This window comes from Triticum dicoccoides, chromosome 6A, assembly GCF_002162155.2.
Source record: "Triticum dicoccoides isolate Atlit2015 ecotype Zavitan chromosome 6A, WEW_v2.0, whole genome shotgun sequence".
NCBI lineage: Eukaryota > Viridiplantae > Streptophyta > Magnoliopsida > Poales > Poaceae > Triticum > Triticum dicoccoides.
In genome coordinates, this window is record NC_041390.1 from 376,296,594 (window position 1) to 376,310,465 (window position 13,872).

Consider the following 13,872-nt stretch of genomic DNA (forward strand, 5'->3'; position numbering starts at 1 on the left):
GAGCCCCTGTCACCCATTTCCTCCTTCGCTTCTCCCACTCCTTCTTTGCTCTACTGCCGGTAGCGACGCCCATGGTGCCTGTGAAAAGGCTCTTGGCCATGGAGAAGGGGAAGGCACGCTAGGAAGGGCCTGGCTCGCCGCCGCCGAAGAGGGGGCGCGGCCGTCCTCACAAGCACACCACGACCCCAGCCGCGGCCCCTCGTGGCCGCAGTGGCGCCTCTTCACGTGGTGGCAGCTGCCCAGGTTGCAGTAGTCCCGTTGATGAAGTGAGGCGTGTCGTGGTTGCGCGGCCTTCTCGCCGCGCTTCCATTCGGCGGAGGCGATGCCGGAGTTCATCGTGTGGTCGGAGAACCCGGCTGGCACCTGGCTTCAGCTCCCGGGTTCTTTGTCTGTGAACTACCGTCCGCAGGTCCAGGCGGTCTCTAGCTGCAGGCGGACGGTTGCTACAGCAGGGCTTCGTGGGTCGCAGTGGAAGTCTCCGCCGTGGGCAATGCATTCCTGGCCCGCAGCTGGCAGACTTTCGCCCGTGCGCGCGAGAGCTGGTCAAGCGGTGCGCCCTCCACTTCAAGTACGACGGCGATGCGACCCTCTTCATGAGGGTATTTGGGGAAGATGGTCGCCGCGTCGAATGCTGCACGAAGAGCAACGACAGCGACAAGGTGCTCAGCCTTGGTGATGGTCGTGACGAGGAGGAAGGCGGCTTCGTCCTAGGCACTAGCCATGGCTCGTGATGCTACGGCGACAACTCCAATAGTGGCGACTACGACTAGCCGCGACGCCCGCTTCGAAGGTGGCAGCGGGTCAACTCGCCGTCGCGCTCCGGTGAAGTGCGAGGAGGTGTCTGGCTGAGCTCAGGAGAGCGCCATGGGTCCATCCTCGCGAGATGCCGCGGGAGCACGTGCCGCTTTTGTTTCGTTCTTCCTTTCCTTCCTGCATTAAGAGAGACAAGTATGGGGCCCCGCTGGGGCGTGCAACAACTACCATTTCCAAGTGGGTGTGCTATGTTTATCACTCTTGTGTCATGTTGCAGCGTCAATGTTCTATGTATGCGCGTAGGAATAACTTAGCTTGATGCGCCTAAAGTAGTTTTTGCCTCGCCAGGGGCGTGTTCCCCAGCGCCCGGCGAGGCCTCCTCTGCTCGGAAGGCGTCTGGGAACCATAAAAATTCATTAGGAAATTTTTATTCTTCCGAACCCTGGTCGTGGGCACTGCCGGCAATGACCCAGCATTTCGCATTGTGGTACTCGGGGGGCACATATTGAGAGGGGTGCGCCAGCTTGCGAGCTCGAGTGAGGCTGCCTTGCGAAAGACAAGAAAACGAAAACGCTCATGAGGGCACCTGCCCAGCCCCCTCGCGAGGCACGCGAGGGAGAGTACGGGTCAAAAACGAGGAACCGAGAGCAAAAATTAGGCGAAAAGGCAATGGAACCAAGCCAGCAAGCAACACCAGAAAGCAAATTCTTACTAAAGAGGTGCGAACCAACTGTGGAAAGCAAATGAAAAGCCACGTCCGGCATCTAGTCTAGCCTTCTTGTCTTCTCACTAACGCGGAGCTAAGTGCTGCCACTAGTCGTGGGAGGGAGCCCCCGAGGCCCGAGGGCGGTACTCCTGAGACTCCGAGGCGTGTAGAGCCCCACTCATTATTACGTGAGAGTGTCACGATCGGAGATTCTTCACAAGCACTGGGCCTTTCTTCACAGGCGTCGGACCTTGCTTCATGGGTAGAACTTCCGGAGGTGCTGGATGTTCCAGGCTTTCTGGATGGGGATCCAATCATGCGTCTCCACGAGTGCGGCGCCAGGCCTGGAGACGTGGGTGACCCGAAACAGGCCCTCCCACATGGGTGAGAGCTTGTGCAGACCTTCCCTAGAGAGCACCCGCCTCAGGACAAGATCACCCACCTCGAGCGTCCTGGAGCGGACGCTGCGGCAGTGGTACCGCCGCAGCGCCTACTGGTACCTTGCAGCTCGGAGCGAGGCTTCACGACAGCATTCCTCCCCCAGCACGAGGTCCATCCCCCGCATGGCATCCTGCTGCGTTTCATCAAATGGCAAGACCCGCGTGGAGCGATGCTTGACCTCGTGTGGGAGAACCGCTTCTGCTCCATAGACGAGGAAGAACGTGGTCTCGCCTGTGGGCCTGGTGGTGGTGGTGCAGATGGACCACAACACGGACCGGAACTCGTCGTGCCAGCCCCTGCCACAGGCCTCGAGCATCTCCTTGAAGGTCCTAGTCTTGAGACCTCTCAGGACCTCCTCATTGTCGCGTTTGGCCTAGCCGTTGCTCCTGGGGTGCGCCACGGAGGCGTAGCAGATCTGCGTTCCAAGGTTAGCACAATATGTTTTAAAGAGATTGCCGGTGAACTGTGAGCCATTGTTGGTGATGATACGATTAGGGACACCAAACCAGCTTACGAGGCCCCTAATTTACTTGACTGCTGACCCAGCTGGGATGGTTCAGACGGCTTCCACTTCCGCCCACTTGGTGAATTTTTTGATGGCGATGTAGAGGTAGCGGTAGCCTCCAGGCGCTTGAGGAAATGGGCCCAGGATGTCCAGCCCCCAGATCGTGAACGGCCATGAGAGCGGGATAGTCTGGAGGTCCTGAGCCGGCTGGTGGATCTGCTTGGTGTGGAATTTGCAGGCCTCACAGGATTTCACCAGCTCGGCCGCGTCGTTGAGTGCCATGGGCCAGTAGAACCAGCTGCGGAAAGCCTTGCCGATTAGGGTGCGCGACGACGAGTTGTGCCCGCAGTCTCCGCCATGTATGTCAGCCAACAGCTCACTCCCCTGTTCCCTAGAAATGCATCATAGAGAAACGTCATTTGGCCGCTTCCTGTATAGCTCACCGTCCTGAATGCAGTACGCCTTAGCCTGCCGGGCCACACGCTCCACGTCTTCCTCCGTCTTCGGCAACGTGCCTTGAGTCAGGTACGCCTTGAACTCCTTGATGCATCAACCCTCCTGAGGCTTGAGTGCTAAGAGGAGGCGCACTCCTGAGGTTGGGCTGCAGGTGGGGGCTCCCGAGGCAGGTGGCTGGAGGAGTTCCTCTTGAGGTGGTGTCGGCTCCATAGGCGACGGTGCTGCCGAAGGCTTGAAGAGACACTCCTCGAAGACGCCGGGCTCTTGGGGCAGCTGCTTGGATGCATTTTCGGCGATGTCGTCGGCTTCCTTCTTGGTGCCACGAGGCACATGATGTAGCTCCAGGCCTAGGAACTGCTTCTCCATTTTGTGTACCTCCACGAGGTATGCCTCTATGTGCTCATCCTTTGGCTCGTACACCTCGTTGGGGAAGTTGACGAGGAGCTGCGAGTCTCCCTTGATGGTGAGGCGTTTCACCCCCAGGGCCACTGCATCCTTGAGGCCGGCGATAAGACCCTCATACTCTGTGATGTTGTTGGAGACCTTCTCGCCCCGCCGGAAGCAGAGCTGCATAGCATAGTAAAGTTTGTCCTGAGTGGGGAAGATGAGCACGGCTCCAGCCCCCATGCCGTGGCGTGCGACTACACCATCGAAGTATATTACCCAGCCGTCTGGCGCTTCATTCCTTGGCGAGAGGGATCGGTTCTCGCCTACTTCGAGCTCCGTGGTATCGGTCCATTCTACCATGAAGTCAGCGAGCGCAGCACCCTTGATGACCCTGGTTGTGCTGAACTCCAGGTCGAACACTTGCAGATCGATGTTCCATTCGGCGACCCTTCCCGCAGCATTGGGGCTTCTGAGCACTCTCTCCAATGGGTAAGCTGAAACGCCCTTGATGGGGTGACCTTGGAAGTAGTGGCGCAGCTTGCGCGAGGCCACCAGGAGTGCGAGCAAGAGATTCTAAGGCATGGGGTATCATGCCCTCGCATCGTGCAACACTGTGCTGACGAAGCACACTGGGTGCTCGACAAGGGCGGGAGAGCTGACGGAGTTTTTGGCTCGCGGGGACTGAGGTGTTTCCTATGGATCTCAAGCTCTTGGGGCTTGATGACTAGCCAGGGCAGCCGCTGTCTCAGGAGCATCGCCTCGGGGTTGTGCAGCCTCATCTGGCTTGGTGGCTCCATCCGGCGTACCCTTAACTTGGGGCTCCTCTTGGAGGGCCACCAGCGCCGCGCTGGCGGAGTGAGGTGTGGCAGACATGTAGAGTATCAACGGCTCGCGAGGACGAAGCGCCACCATCACCAGCGGGCTGGTCAAGTATGTCTTGAGGTCTTAAAATGCCAGGTCGACCTCGGGGGTCCACTCGAACGGACCCTTCTTCTTCATCAGCTTGAAGAACAACAAGGCGCGCTCCCCCAACTTGGAGATGAAGCGTCCCAGCAAAGTCATGCAGCGTGCAAGCTTCTGCATCTCCTTGAGGTTTTGTGTTGGGATCATGTCTTCGATTGCCTTGAGATTCTCCAGGTTGGCCTTCATCCCCCTATGGGATACGAGGAAGCCCAGCAGCTTGCCGGAAGGAATACCAAACACACACTTCTCTGGGTTGAGCCACAAGTCCACTTGGCGCAGGCTCGCGAAGGTCTCCTCCAGGTCCTGAATCAAAGTTCTCGCCTCCCGAGACTTCACCACAATGTCATCGACGTAGGCCTCAGCTCTTCTCCCGAGCTGCTGCCCCAAGGCGATGTGCATCAGCTGCTGAAAGGTCGCTCCTGCATTGCACAGTCCGAATGGCATGCAAGTGTAGCAGTATACCCTGGATGGGGTCAAGAAAGCCGTCTTCTCCACATCTTCCATCGCCATCTTGATCTGGTGGTAGCCTGAGAACGCATCCAGGAAGCACAAAAGATCACCCTCTGCGGTGGAGTCAACAATCTGGTCGATGCGCGGCAGGGGAACGGGTCTTGAGAACAAGCCTTGTTTAGGTTGGTGAAGTCGACACACATGCGTTCCTTCCTTCCTTTCTTTGGCACGACGACTGGGTTTGCCAGCCACTCTGGGTACCGGACCTCGCGAATAACACCTGCTGCCTACAGCTTGCGGGTTTCCTAAACGATGAAAGACTGCTTCTCTGTGGATTGTCGCCTCGCCTTCTGCTTCATAGGGCGCACATTGGGGCACACCCTAAGATGATGCTCAATCACTCCTCTCAGGACCGCAACTAGCTGCTTGGGCTCCCAGGCGAATACTTCCTTGTTCGCTCGCAAGAAGTCCACCAACTCCTTTTCTTGATCTGGGGTGAGGTCGACGCCTATGGTAAAGGCGCCAGAGGCCCCGTTCGTGTCGACCGGTATCTGCTCCGTCTTAGCTTGACCTTGAGTGAATAGCTACTTCTTCTTGGTCGGCGCAGCCCCCTTGGTTCTGGACATGGCCTTGTCGGCCGGGCAAGCTGCCGCCGTGGCCCTGAAGGCTAGCTTGAGGGACGCCACGGCTTCCTTGGTGTATCTGGCCACGGTGAGGACGCCCTTGCTTCCTGCATCTTCATGAGGTTGTAGGAAGGATGGGTTGCTGCCATGAACTGGGCTAGTGCCGGGTACCCGAGGATGGCATTGTACGGCAAGCCGATGCGGGTGATGTCGAAGTCGATTAGCTCGGTGCGGTAGTTGTCACGTGTGCCGAAGGTAACGGGGAGACAGATCTGCCCCAGGGGGTTGGAGGAGTTGCCGTCGACCCCAGAGAAAGGCTTGCTGGGGCGGAGCCGCTCAAGTGGTACGTGAAGGAGGCTGAAAGCATCCACGGAGAGCATGTTGAGGCCGGCACCGCTTTCGATGAGGGTCTTGGTAATGGCTACGTTGCAAATGGTCGGCATGCAAAGCATTGGGAGCATGCCCGAAGCGACAGTGGTGAATGGGTGATCCCTTGAGTCGAAGGTCAGGTTGGCCTTGGGCGCCACCCAACCCGAGGGAGCCCCCTGACGCACGGAGGCGGAGCCGATATGATGAAAGAACGGTTTGACGTGACGGTCCGAGGGCGGCGCCTGCGATCCACCGAGGAGAGTCGCGACGATGGGGGGCGCTGGTCCCTCGAAACGCGCGATGAAGAGGTCGCGCAGCTCCTCCCAGGAGGCCACAGAAGATTCCGACAGATGGAGAAGCCAGGCGCGCGGCATGCCAGCGAGGGCCATTGGGAGCCAGTTGGCCATGACTTTATCATCGCCCCGGGCCTCCAGCATGGACTCCTCGTATGCCAGCAGAAAGGCCGCCGGATGCGCCGCATCATCGTAACGAGGCGACATCTCCGGCTTGAACTTGTGCGGACACTGCACCCGCCACAAGGCGGGGGTGAAGGCCCAGAGCCCCCCGGCGCTGCGGAGGGTGCCTGTCGATCCAGTCAGAGAAGCGGCAGCGTCCGTGGGAGCCGGTTGGGGAGGCGAAGCTTCGGCGCACCCTAACCTGGCGCGCCAAATGTCGGATTTCAGGTTCCGGCAAAACCCTTGAGGTTCGAACACTGGGGTGCGCACGAAGACCTCTCCCCTTCCTAGCTCACACTCAATACGATATCACAGCCTAGCTCGACGAACCCAAAGAACAATAGACACAAGATTTATACTGGTTCAGGCCACCGTTGTGGCATAATACCCTACTCCAGTGTGGTGTGGTGTGGTGGATTGCCTCTTGGGCTGAGGATGAACAGTTACAAGGGAAGAACATCCTCCTGAGGGGAGGTGTTCTTGTGCTTGGTGAACTTGTGCGGTTGGGGATGATCTGGATGAGATGATCAATCGTTCCCTTCTATGGTGGTGGCTAGTCCTATTTATAGAGGCCCTGGTCCTCTTCCCAAATATTGAGCGGGAAGGGATCCCACAACGGCCAAATTCGAAGGGAGACAACTAGTACAAGTTATCCTGACAAAAGTAGTCTACGCCTGCCGAAGGCTCTGGTGGTGACGCTGTCCTAGGCTCCATGGTAACCTCCGTCCTGCTATCCTGCTGGTCTTGGTCTTGTTGCACCAACATGGAAACCTTTGCATGTTGCCTCGGAACTCCTTGCCTGCGCTTGCCTCTTTAGCACCAAAGAGGAAACGAGAACAATGCGCGCACTGGCTCCCGCCTGGCACCCGCCTGGCTCCGGTCGTCATGGCTTGTGTCACAGGAACCTCGCGAGGTGTCCCTTGCCTTGATCTCTCCGCCCCTCGCGAGCCAGCCTGGTGAAGCTTTCCCCTGAGGAGGTCTTACGTCGTCCGCCTCGCGAGGCATGGCCCCTCGTGAGGGTCTTGAGTGTTTGCTGGCGAAGATGGGCCGTACAGGGCCACCGGTGGAGCCACGCTGTGGGCCGCAGGCAGGCAAGTCTGGAGACCCCCGTTCCCAGAACACCAACAGCCAAGGGTACAAACAAGCTGTCAACAAAGTGGGAAGGCCCTTACCGGGTGGTATGAGTCAGCAGACCCGGCGCAGTCCGTCTGGAGACCGGAGATGGCACTCAGTTGCAAAACTCATGGAATATTGAGTGTTTGACACGAGAAAAATCTTATAAGCACTTGGTATGAAGGGAAGAGAAGGAGTATTGATTTCTCTCATGCACCCTGGAAAATAATGCGGGCGTGCCAGTGTACCGTAGTACACAAAGAAAACAAAGAGATGGGAACAATATTTTATTAATCTCAAGGATAACAAATACAATTCCCGACATGCGCTCCGTGGCCTACTAGAGCGGCCAGCCTGACTATGGCGATGTGCGGTCTCCTGGTTCCCGGGGCCTCGAAAACCTCCCGGTTAATTACTCCCGCGGGTTGCTCCGCGAGATACCTCCAATTAAGCTGTGTGGTCGTCTTTGTCGTCTTCGCCTCGCGTTCTCAATGCGTGATGATGATGGTGTGCGTGGTGTCGGCAGCGGCAAAACCCGTGTCCTCATCGGTACACGTGCCACTCAAAACATGGCTTTATGCTAGCCATGTTCGCCCTCGCCGTCGCGCCTCGTCGGTCTTCACAGTGTTGATCTAGTTGGTGTTGGAGTAGCACGGGTCCTGCTTGCCTCGGACTTCTTGACGATGTAGAGGCTTCATCGGGGTATGCAAGGGGTTGCCTTGCGGGAGTATTCTTTTCTGGAGACCGGTGTCGGTATAAAACCAACACATACTTGCATCGACACGGCCGGTGTGGTTGGCGTCTCGTCTCGACTAGATGCTGAGTTTATGGCAATTTGCGAAGACAAAGACTCCGCCTCACATGGCCGCGAAAGATAACATCGTAGAGGGGCGTGATAGATGCCGTGTCTTGGCTAGACGTTGTATTCAGTTGTGTCCCAAAACAAGGATCACGCAGCGGGGGCTGAAGAAAAGTGCCATCATTGTGGGGAATGGTTGATGCCTCGTCTCAGCTAGACGCCGTATTCGGTGGTCTGCTGTGACGCCCCGAGACCGTTGCGCCAGGTGTCGTCCAGTTATTCGCTGTTGTTGCCATGTCTTTTGCTTGCGTGTTGCATTTTATCATATCATCATATGCATTGCATCATCATGTTTTCAAAACCTACATCCGTCCGGGTTTCTCCTTGTTTCGTCCGTTGTCCGTTCTGAGCCCAGACACACTTGCACGCGCCCGCGGCATGTCCGAAATATTATTTTATAAGTGGCCGGAAAAATGTTCTCGGAATGGGTTGAAAGTTGGCATGCCGTGTTGTTATGTTGTAGGTAGGCCACCTGCCAAGTTTCATCGCATTCGGAGTTTGTTTGATAGCCCAACGGATAACTATAGCGACATTATAGTCGGTCTAACGTCGGACGTTTTCGGTTTCCGGAAACAGATGCCGGGTCTCTCCCTTCTCTTGTCTCAGTCCGAGGCCTTCTGCACAGCCCACAAGCTCCAACCTACCCCTCCTCGCGTCCGGAGCCGTCAGATCGCGATCGGAGGCTCCGAAAACCTCTCCTAACCCGTCAAACCCTAACCCTACCTATATAAGGAAACCCCTCGTTCCAAATCTGGTCATTCCTTCCCCTCCACCTCCAATTCCTCGCCCCTAATCATCTACGCCGCTGCCCGTACCCGCTTGACCTAGCGATCCCGATCGAGACTCCGCCGCCAACAGCGCCCCGCTGCCCCGTCGTCCGCGCTCGCCGGCGACGAGCGCCGCCCATCGCCGGAGACCTCCAGAAAGCCAGCCTCGCCACCCCGCCTCTCTACTTCCTTCTCCTCCCTCCTTCGGCCTCTCCCTCTAAATTCTCCCTCTCTCTCACAGATGCCCGCTGCCACCGCCCAGGGAGCTCGTCGTTGGCCCCGTCTTCGCCAGATCCACCGGATCCGGGGCCCTGCGAACCGTTCCCGGCCTCTCCAGCTTCGCCGAACCCCGCCGTCGCCGGAGTTTTGTCACGCCGCCGCCTTGTTCTTCTGCCCGTGAGGCGCACGGGAGAAGGACGATGTCGACGCTCGCCCCCTCTCACCCGCATGGGCCACCGCACGCCCTGGCCTGGCCTAGCTCCCCGCTCGGTCTCCAAGGCCCAGCTCCTCTTCGCCAGATCTGTCGGCCCACCGCTCTGCTTTCCCTTCGGCCCGTTGGCCCAGTGTGAGAAGCCACCATTTTCCCCTCGCCCTATGCGCTGCATACTATCCTGCGCCCATGCTCTGTTCCAGATTCGGCCCGTTGTGTTTTTTTCCTGGTCCTGCGAATTTTGCTAATTTCCAGAGAACACAGTTTTGCAGAAAACCCCTTCATGATCATGCATATTGTAACTCACAAACGATGCATCATATTAAAATAAACTTAATATGAAAAATGCTTAGAATTGCATCTAGTTTCATAATATGTCATTTTCATCCATGTTTAAAATATTTAAAATGATGTTTGGTTAAATTTACTCCTATGCCATGTTAAAATGATTTAATTCATAACTAAATAACCGTAGCTCCAAATTTAATAAACTTTATATGTAAATGGGGTGGAAAAATGCCTAGATTATCATGGTGCACACATCTTGCATGTTTAAAAACTCTAAAATAATGTTTAGGGCAGAACAGTACCAAACCTAAATTATGCACATGAGGAGTTTCCGGACTTGTTGTTTTGTTGTTCCGGCCTCATTTAAACTTGCCTAGATTAGATAGTTTCATCATGCTTCCGCTCTTGCCATGTTTAACAACATTTAATATTGTTGGGTACATAAACGAGATCGAACTAGATAACTTGCATGTGGTGTTTCGTCAATATGCAACGGAGTTGCATGTTGAACTCCACTTAATTTGTAGGATTGTTTGTGCATTTCGCCATGCCATGCTTCATTAAACCGAACATGCATCATACTTGTTTGCGCATCATGCCATGTCTATGTGGTGGTTGTTTACTATGTTGTTTGCTTCTTTCCGGTGTTGCTTCTTTGGGTTAGTTCCGTTAACGTCGTTTGTGAGGAACCGTTCGACTACGTCCGTTTGTCTTCTTCATGGACTCGTTCTTATTCCTTGCGGGATTTCAGGCAAGATGATCATACCCTTGAAATCACTTCTATCTTTGCTTGCTAGATTCTCGCTCTTTTGCTATGCCTATGCTATGATGCCTACCACTTGCTTGTCATGCCTCCCATATTGTTGAACCAAGCCTCTAACCCACCTTGTCCTAGAAAACCATTGTTTGGCTATGTTACCGCTTTGCTCAGCCCCTCTTATAGCGTTGTTAGTTGCAGGTGAAGATTGAAGTCTGTTCCTTGTTGGAACATGGAGATGTTGTTCCTTGTTGGAACATGTTTACTTGCTGGGATATCACAATATATCTTATTTAATTAATGCATCTATATACTTGGTAAAGGGTGGAAGGCTCGGCCTTATGCCTGGTGTTTTGTTCCACTCTTGCCGCCCTAGTTTCCGTCATATCGGTGTTATGTTCCCGGATTTTGCGTTCCTTACACGGTTGGGTAATAATGGGAACCCCTTGACAGTTCGCCTTGAATAAAACTCTTCCAGCAATGCCCAACATTGGTTTTACCATTCGCCACCTAGCCTTTTCTTTTCCCTTGGGGGTCGCGCGCCCAAGGGTCATCTTATTTTAACCCCCCTGGGCCAGTGCTCCTCTGAGTGTTGGTCCGACCGAGTAGACTGCGGGCCCACCTCGAGGCAACTTGAGGGTTGGTTTTACTCGTAGGATGTCTCATCTGAGTGTGCCCTGAGAACGAGATATGTGCAGCTCCTATCGGGATTTGTCGGCACATTCGGGCGGTGTTGCTGGTCTTGTTTTAACCTGTCGAAGTGTCTTGAAGAACCGAGATACCGAGTCTGATCGGAACGTCTTGGGAGGAGGTCTATTCCTTCGTTGACCATGAGAGCTTGTCATGGGCTAAGTTGGGACTCCCCTACAGGGATTTGAACTTTCGAAAGCCGTGCCCACGGTTATGGGCAGATGGGAATTTGTTAACGTCCGGTTGTAGAAAACCTGAAGTTGACCTTAATTAAAATACATCAACCGCGTATGTAACCGTGATGGTCTCTTCTCGGTGGAGTCCGGGAAGTGAACATGGTGTTGGAGTTATGCTTGACGTAGGTTGTTCTAGGATCACTTCTTGATCATAGATTTCTCGAACGTGCTTTGCCTTCTCTTCTCGCTCTCATTTGCGTATGTTAGCCACCATATATGCTAGTCGCTTGCTGCAGCTCCACCTCATACCTTTACCATACCTATAAGCTTAAATAGTCTTGATCGCGAGGGTGCGAGATTGCTGAGTCCCCGTGGCTCACAGATACTTCCAAAACCAGCTTGCAGGTGCTGATGTTACCGAGCAGATGATGCAACCAAGCTCAAGGAGGAGCTCGATGAAGATCTTGTCCTTTGTGTTGTTTCGTTCTAGTTGATCAGTAGTGGAGCCCAGTTGGGGTCGATCGGGGACCCTGTCGCATTTGGGGTTCTTCTTTTATTTTGGTTCCATAGTCGGACCTTGATTGTATTTGGGTGATGTAATGCTTTATTCTTGTATTTGTGTGAAGTGGCGATTGTAAGCCAACTATGTATCTCTTTTCCCTTATGTATTACATGGGTTGTGTGAAGATTACCTCACTTGCGACATTGCTTTCAATGCGGTTATGCCTCTAAGTCGTGCTTCGACGCGTGGGAGATATAGTTGCATCGAGGGCATTACAAGTTGGTATCAGAGCCTTCCCTGACCTTAGGAGCCCCCACTGCTTGATCGTTTTTAGCAGCCGAGTTTGTGTCTAGAAAAAAAATTGAGTCATTTAGGAATTATATATCGGAGAGTTTAGGAATTCTTTTTACTTCCCAGTCTCCTCATCGCTCTGGTAAGGCATCCTGACGTAGAGTTTTGACTCTTCTCTTCTCAAATTTCACTAAAAAATTTAGGATCACGTGGGTATCTTGGAATCGTTCCGATGGTTTTGTGACGAGAACATTGTCTTGGTGCCTCCTGTCAGGGGTTTTGTGGAAGTGTCCCGGGGAGTTGAGCTCCGAGGTGTTGTCGTCATAATTTTATCACTGCAGTTCTGGAATACCTGAGTTTAGTACGCCGACATCGAAAATCTCTTTTATGCAGTTGTTGGTGAGATAACCTCGACGTCACCCAGTACTGGGGCGGGAGTTCGGGAGTATTGCCATAACTCGTATAACGGATGCTTTTCGAAGGTTGAGGTAGACGATTTCCGAAGGTTTCTTGGTTATGTGTTGAAGGATGGATACAGCTGGATGTAGGATTTGCTAGATTTGGGTGAGATATTATGCTTCCCCTGTATCCCCAACACCTGATTGCATAACCGGAAAGGTTTGGGAGTTTCATAGGTGGGAATTCAAGTAGCTCTTAGGATATCTTTCCGACAAATGTATGATATGAAATTGGGGTTCGACGTCTAGTGGTCCGCCTATTCACGGTCGGTTTTACAGTGGTCTCGTTGTGTCTTAAAGAGTCCTTGGCTATGCCGACTCGGGGACGCTTCGTATGTCATGTGCACTGCCTTGTACATGATGGTGTTGTACGATCGAGCCCGGGTAGGCCCCACCACAAAAACTTCGGACGAAATCTCTATCATATGTTTGTTCTGGCTTATTCTGCAAGCCAATCCTTTGTTTTGTCTTGAGTTGTGGTATTCGAGTTGCTTCGAAGTCAAATGTTGATTCCATACCTTTCCTAAGTGGTGTTCTCATGTGAATACTAATCCTTCATGATCATCGATATTGTTATGTCAATCCTTTTCAACCGGCGTGTTTTCTCTTCAAGTGGATCGAACATTTCAACATCCGCAAGATCTGGTATCAGTTCTTCTCAATGTTGTTTGTTTCATCCATCTCCAAGTTGCCTTTGTTTTTCCCGCCCTCCCTCCCTTGTGTTTCGTTAAGGACTCAGATTTCTTAATCGAGTATCCATCTTATTGATGTGAAGCCTCTCCATTCTTTTTCCGTCAATGTTCTTATCCGGTGATTCTCATGAAGATGCTAATGAAGCTTCAAGTTCGTCACTCTTCACTCGTTTTCTTCTCCGGTGGATCCAATTCAAGCTTTCAGGGTTGTTCATATTCTTTTCCGTATTTCAAATGTTTTCCATGCCGGTGCACCTTATTGTCATTCCACTTCTTGCTATTCATTTGTTCCGGAGTGCTCAAGATATCTCGAAGATTGTTGTTTCCGCTCTTAATCCATTCAAGCTATTTTGAGGATGTTATCTCATTCAAGCCTTTTAATTCAACCGGTGAAATCTCTCTTTTTAATCATTCAACGATGTTTCTTTTGAGTGGGCCCTAACCCACAGGTCTTTCCCAGGATCTTACCTGACTCTTCTAATTTTCCCGGCGTTACTCTCAAATTCTTTTTCCAAGTTTGACGTAAGAATGAATTTTTCATCAGTCAAATGCCCTTGTCCAAGATCTTTCTAATTCTTTCCATCGTTGGCTCAACTTTTCCATTCTTCATTCAGGTGTGCCTCAATAATTCTTGGTGGTGCTTCTTGTTGCCATTCTCATCATTTGAAGACCGAAGAAGAGTTTTTCTCCATATCTTGCACCATTCTCGGCCATCCTCTCATAATTGTTTGATTGTGAGAA